Here is a 7,034-nt window from a genome sequence, read left to right as displayed (position 1 = left end):
ACCAAACCCCCCCTGCCTCCCTGCCCTGTCATTACCCTACACTGGGGCATTGAGCCTTGGCAAGACCAAGGGATTCTTCCCCTACTGATGCCCAACAAGGCCATTCTCTGCTATGTATGAAGCTGGAGCCATGGGTCGGTCAGTCCATTTATACTATTTGGATACTATTTGGTTTAGTCCCTGGGAGCTCTGGTTGGTAGGTATTGTTGTTCTTATGGGGTTACAATCCCCTTCATCTCCTTTAATCATTTCTCTAACCCCTTCATTAGGGATCCTGTTCTCAGTTCAGTGGTTGGCTGTGAGCATCTGCCTCTATATTTGTCATGATCTGGCAGAGCCTCTCAGGAGACAGCTAGCTGTATGAGGCTCCTGTCAGCATGCACTTCTTGGCATCAGCAATATTATCTGGGTTTGGTGGATGTATATGGACTGAATCTCCAGGTGGGGCAGTCTCTGATAGTTTGCTTCAGTCTCTGCTTCAGATTTTGCCTCTGTATTTCCTCCTCTGGATATTTTTGTTCCCCTTCTAAGAAGGACTGAGGCATCTGTACTTTGGTCTTCTTTCTTTTTGAATCAATGTGGTCTGTGGATTATACCTGGGGTATTCTGAGCTTGTGTGTGTGTGTGTGTGTGTGTGTGTGTGTGTGTGTGTGTGTGTGTGTGTGACTGTGTTACCTCACTCAGGATGATATTTTTCTAGTTCTGTCCATTTGCTTAGGAATTTTATGAAGTCATTTTTTTAAATAGCCGAGTAAATTTTTTCCATTGAGTAAATTCCATTGAGTAAATGTACCACATTTTCTGTATTCATTCCTCTATTGAAGAACATTGGGGTTTTTTTCTAGCTTCTGGCTATTATAAATAAGTCTGCTATGAACATAGTAGAGCATGTGTCCTAGTTACATGTTGGAGCATCTTTTGTGTATATACCCAGGAGTGGTATAGGTGGGTCCTCAGATATTACTATGAGCCACCAACCAGAGTGGATATGTGGCCAGGACCTATGCCTACCTCTCCCCACATCTATAGCAGATGTGCAAGATGAGCAGCTCAGTTTTTATGTGGGTCCCCCAATAACTGGAACAAGGGTTGCCCCTAAAGTTTTTAGCTGTCTGTAGATTGTGTTTTTCTAACTGGGCTTCCTTGTCTAGACTCAGTGGAAAAGGCTGTGCTTAATCCTATAGAGATTTGGTGTATCCAGTTGGGGAAATTTCCCAGGGGGACCTCCACCTTCTCAAGGGAGAAGGGGAGAAGGAATGGGGGAAGGAACTGTGTGAGAGTGGACCAGGAAGGCTGGGTAGTGATCAGAATGTAAGTGAATAAATAATAATAATAATAATAATAATAATAATAATAATAATAATAAACGGAAGGAAGAAAGTGTAGGTTAACTACGGGACTCAAGGTCTTAATGAGGAGAAGAAAGGTTTCTAGAATAATTCTTCAGACCCTGATTTAAATTCAAGCCCAGGGCCATGTGTATTATAGGCAAGTCATCTGCCCCCAGGCTGTACCATATCACCAAGGAATTGAGTGTAGAAAATTTGCTCCTGGTGAGGTCCCAGACAACAGATGGAAGCAAATGCCACAGTGTATGAGGATCCATCTAGGTGTTTTCAGTGACCATCTGGTAAACTACAAGAAAATTCTCGAGCGAAGATGAGTCTGCTCATCTTTAGGAGAGTCAGTAATGATAACCATGAATTGTTTTATTGAAGAGGTCCTTACTCAAAAGATTTCCACACCAGATTTGGATACTGAAGGTGGACTCTGTGCTTCCCAACTTTCAATATTTGAGACAGGCGTTAAGACCTATTAGTGTAAGCAGGTTTAAAAGGCCTTCAGAGCTGGTGGAGTTCTGAAGAGACCTGGCAATGCTTTTTGTGGGTACTGAAAATTTGAAAAAAAAAAAAAAGATTATGGGAATTTAGAAGAAAGAAAAGCTGGTGTGTCCTGGCAGAAGGTTTAACATTGTTGTCTGCAGTAGAGTAGAAGAAAATGTTCAATGAAGTAGACATCTAGCAAAAAAGATTTCAGGCAAAGTATTGAAGATGCCACCTGGATTCTTCTCGTTGGTTGTAATAAAATGAGAAGAGAGATTAGTTAATGAACAGATGGTTAAATATAAAGGAACTCAAATTAGCATATTTCAAAAATAAAACTGCTCTTCCTTCCCAGATTTTCCAAATAGAAAACAATTTTCTAAATCAGAAATAACTTCCAGGCAAAAATTAAATTCTAAGCACTGTCAGTAAAAAATAGGCCCAAGAAAGTATGGCTGCTAAGCCCTTTGTTAAAACTTCCCAAACGATTAGCTTATTGCTCAGACCCTTTCAAAGTCAAAGAGCTCTCCAAGAAGTTTAAGGATGTGCCTTACTACTCTAAAGTAAGTGCTATGGTTTCCATAAATTTAACCTTGATTCTTCCCGTATACTCCAAGGGAATCTAAGGTAGACAACAGTTTACTTCACAGGTTGGAGATTAGATATTTGACTAGTAATAAGACTGTAAATACACAAATACAACACAAAAAAAGTATTTATAAAAGTGCTTAATATAATTGAATCACGGGTAAGACCAGCCTGCTGGGCTACAGAGTACAGAGAGGGTACAGGAACAAAGCAGGTCTTTGTCTACTTGCTTTAGAGTGAGTACAAAGCAGACTTACATGTTGGAAGGGGGGAGGATATTTAAAAAGCACAATCCCATGATAATGCCAGCTACTCTCTGGCCCTGATGGTCTCACTGCCTCCATGGCTAGCCCCATCCCATCTTGGGTTCTCTGGCTGCGATTCTGCACATATTCCCAGCCAGCCATCCCCTGTGGTTAGCTATCACAAATCCCCTTAACAAGGTAAACTCAAAACTCCAGAGGTTTGCGATTGATATTAGTAAATTCTCAACCACTGCCCCCAAACGCCAGCACAATAAAATCCAAACTCAATTGATATAAACACAAGCTACACACCTAGATGGGCAAACGCTCCCTAATTATGTAATCATCTATCTAAGAAATACCCAATATGAGATTGCTCTAGTTTGGCCCCATCCTCCAGTTCCCCCCCCCCCTTGGGGTTGGAGCTCAAAATGGAGAGACTTGGTGATGGTGATCACAATCCTGTGGTGAGATTCTCTGAGTCTCTGTGGGAGTCCATCACACCTCCTGTGGCCTGGTGGCTGACTGAGAGGAAGCACCACAGGTCAAGCTTGCAGGGCAAAGGCACAGGAGGCAAGCCGGCCAGGGGACACAGGGCCCAGGGTGAGCAAGACTACAGGCAAATGTGACAAACCCCCAACCCCACTACCGTCCTCCAGACCACCCTGGGGCGGCCAGGCCGATCTTAGGCACTGGTTTAGGCACCACGCAGACCACCCTGAAAACCCTTCAGCTGCAGACCTTCAAGATGGACATGACCCGGAGGTTACAGTAAAGGCATTGAAAGAGAAGACTGAATCTGAAAAGAGGAAAGATGCCTTTTCCGGTATGCAGGTCAGAAGTTAATTTATGAGGGCAAAATCCTCAGTGATGATACTGCTCTCAAAGAATATAAAATTGATGAGAAAAACTTTGTGGTGGTTATGGTGACAAAACCCAAAGCAGCGACAACGGATACTCCCAGCACCACTACAGTCAGCTCCTCCCCTGCAGCAGCTGTGGCCCAGGCTCCAGCTTCCACCCCACACCTGTCCCCACGACTCCTGCCTCAACTACAGCATCTTCGGAACTTGCTCATGCAACGCAGCCTGAGAAACCTGCAGAAAAGCCAGCACGGACACCAGTGCTTAAAAGCCCACCACCAGCTCACAGTATGACCGGAGACGCTTCCCGGTCAAATCTTCTTGTAGATGTAACACGCGCCCTTGTGACAGGTCAGTCTTGCAGAACGTGGTAACTGAGATGGTGTCTGTGGTCTATGAACGAGAACAACTGCGGCTCCGAAAGTCGGTTTCAACAGCCCTAACAGCTGTGGAATACCTGGAGGTGACACAAAGTCAAGCTGTGGTTGGTCCTTCCTCCTAGGCTGTGAGTATTGGAACTCCTCAGTCTCCAGCCGCAGCTGCAGCTGCAGCGACCACAACAACAACAGCAACCACCACTTCTGCAGGCCAACCCCTGGAATTTTTACCGAATCAGCCTCAGTGTCAGCAGATGGGACAATTATCCAGCAGAATCCTTTCTTGCTTCCAGGTTTGCTGCAGCAGATAGGTTGGGAGAAACCTCAGTTGCTGCAGCAAATTAGCCAACACTGGGAGAATTTTATTCAGATGTTGAATGAACCAGTACAGGAAGCAGGTGGTCAAGGTGGCGGAGGAGGTGGAGCAGGTGGAGGTGGAGGCAGGAAATGCCAAAGTTGGAAGTGGGCACATGAACTCCATTCAAGTAACACCTCAGGAGAAAGAGACTATAGAACAGATAAAGGCATTAGCGTGTCCTGAAAGACTTGTGACTCAAACGTTTTTGAATGGGAATCTGGCTGCCAACTTTCTTCTGCAGCAGAACTTTGATGAAGACTGAAGGGACTCTTGTGAACCTCACACTCACATCAGTGCATTATGCTCATCTTGCTCACTGGATTGTCTGGGGTGACTTGGGCTCATATCTACAATGTTTAATATACCATAGTAGGTTGGTGGGGGTGGGGAGCTAGGATATAAGGCAGGGATGCATACACTACATGTCTGCTTCAACTAGCAGATGCTGCAGATCCACACAGCGTACATTCAAATACAGCCAAACATCTGCCTTTACAGGTCTTTATTCTTCTAAGCAGTAGGTAACTTTTCCTGGGTTTCATTCCTTCAAGTGTACTAGATCCAGAAATTCAGTGTGATTCCCTGCTTTCTCCTTTCTTTGACTTAACATTGGTTTCTGAAATAATCTTGCTACCTAGAATCTACAGTCTGTTTTACGGCAATACTGGATAATATGTTTTTTTGAAATTGAGTGAAAAAAATTATAGCATCTGCAAACAGGAATGCCAAATTACTGATAGTCATTGTTGCTGCTTCACATAGGTATGAAACTGATGCAGAAGGGAGCCCATTCTTCCCGTTCAGTGCTTGGGGTGCGGAGGGTAGAAAGGGACCTTTACTTAAAATGAAAACAAATACTGCTATTATGTCTTGAATATTAAATGTGAGACCCTCTAACATGATTTGAGAAGCTGTACACATATAGACAGAGTTATATTCCTGTTTATGTTCTTTGGGGGGGGGGGAATTGGGAGGTGTCTAATTACTGTTTATTTCATTGTTGTATTGCAGTAAAAGATTTAAAACCAACCAACCAAACAAACAAAAATCCCCAACACTTATGGCTCCCAGGACTGTGTGGTTCTGGCTCCTCTTCCTTTCCTATAGGTTCCATCTTGTCCCCTCCTCTCGTTCACTTCCTCTGTCTGTCTGTGCCCTCTGTATTCATCTCTGAAGTCCTCAGTCTGCCTTCCTTTTCTACTGCCCAGTCACAGGCTCTTGCCTCATCTTGTGCCTGCCCTCACCTGCGTATAGACCACAATCCTCACTTAAATGTACTCACAGATGAGAAGGACAAGTCACTTTTGGAGGAAAACAAAGACAATTGAAAGGATGGATCCAAGAGCCCAGAAAGCACAGTCAAAATATGCAGAGGATCATGTCCATGAGGCATGGCTGAGCCACAACAAGAAGTTGGCGACACGTGTGTGGACCCTTGTGCATCCTTGAGGATGAAGTGTGTAAATCTCTTCAGATTTTCTTCAATACCTGTGTTCTCATGCTATACATGTTAGAAATTTGGAGTCAATGATTCTTTTTATAGGACAACACGTAATTAGGGCTGGCTTACAGGTTCAGAGGTTCAGTCCATGGAACATGGCAACATCCAGGCAGAATTGATGAGGAGGACCCGAGAGTTCTACTTTTTCGTCTGAAAGCCACTAGGAGAATATGTGCTTCCAGGATGTCAGGACAGGGTCTTTGGGGGGGGGGGGGGCGGTGAAATTTTTAAATTTTTTTTAAAAATTGGAAATTCTCTGTATTTACACTTTAAATGTTATCCCCTTACCACAGTCCCAACCCACCTCCCCCTCACATTGCCTTCATGAAGGTGCTCCCTCTCCCACCTCAGCACCTTGGCATTCCCCTACACTGGGAAAACTAGCCTTCACTGGAGCAAAGGCCTCTCTCCTCCAACTGATGCAAGAGAGTGCTGTCCTCTGCTGCATATGCACCAGGGATCATGGGTCTCTCCATACAAACTCATTGGTTGGTGTTTTAATTCCTGTAAGCTGTACTAGGTTTGATTAGTTGATAATTTTGTTCTTCCCATAGGGTTGCAACCCTTTCAACTTCTTCATTCCCTTCTTTAGCTACTTCAATGGGGTCCTCGTGTTCAGTCTGATCTTTAACTGCAAGTATCCTTCTCTGAATCTGGATGGCTCTGGTAGAGCCTCTGGGGAGGCATCCATATCAGGTTTCTGCCAGTAAGCACTACTATGCATTAGAAATGGTGATTGGATTTAGTGGCTGCATATGGGGTGGATCCCCAAGTGACACAGTCTCTGGATGATCTTTTCTCTAATCCCTGCTCCTCTATTTGTCCCTTTATTTCTTCCCATGAGTGTTTTGTTCCCCCTTCAAAGGAGGACTGAGGCATCCACCTTCTAGCCTTCCTTCTCTCTGAGCTTCTTAAGTTCTATGAATTGTTTCTTGGGTATTCTGAGGCTTTTGAGAAAGTATCAGCTTATAAATAAGTACATACATAAGAATGTTCTTTTGCGACTGGGTTAACTCACTCAGGATAATAGCTTTAAGTTCCATCCATTTTCCTGTGAATTTCATAAACTCATTGTTTTTAATAGCTGATTAGTTCTCCATTGTGTATGAATATCATTCCTCTGTTGAAGGACATCTGGGTTCTTTCCAGCTTCTGGCTGTTATAAGAAAGGGTGCTATCAACATGGTGTAATGTGTGTCTTTGTTAGATGATGGAGCTTCTTTTGGGTATAAGCCCAGGAGTGGTATAGTTGGGTCCTCAGGTAGTACTCTGTCCAATT

The 7,034-nt window shown here is 44.0% G+C and overlaps 1 pseudogene across 1 annotated transcript; it reads left to right on the top strand.

The window, feature by feature from the left end:
- Positions 1-3,087: 3,087 nt before the first annotated feature.
- LOC308417363 (UV excision repair protein RAD23 homolog B-like) lies at positions 3,088-4,516 on the top strand (annotated as a pseudogene). Its single transcript has 2 exons — positions 3,088-3,259; positions 3,316-4,516. The product of its transcript is annotated as a UV excision repair protein RAD23 homolog B-like (transcript).
- Positions 4,517-7,034: the final 2,518 nt, after the last annotated feature.

This window comes from Micromys minutus, assembly GCF_963924665.1.
Source record: "Micromys minutus genome assembly, chromosome: 1".
NCBI classification, from domain to species: Eukaryota; Metazoa; Chordata; class Mammalia; order Rodentia; family Muridae; genus Micromys; species Micromys minutus.
The sequence above is the reverse complement of the archived record's forward strand: the minus strand, read 5'-3'. Positions and strand labels throughout refer to the sequence as shown.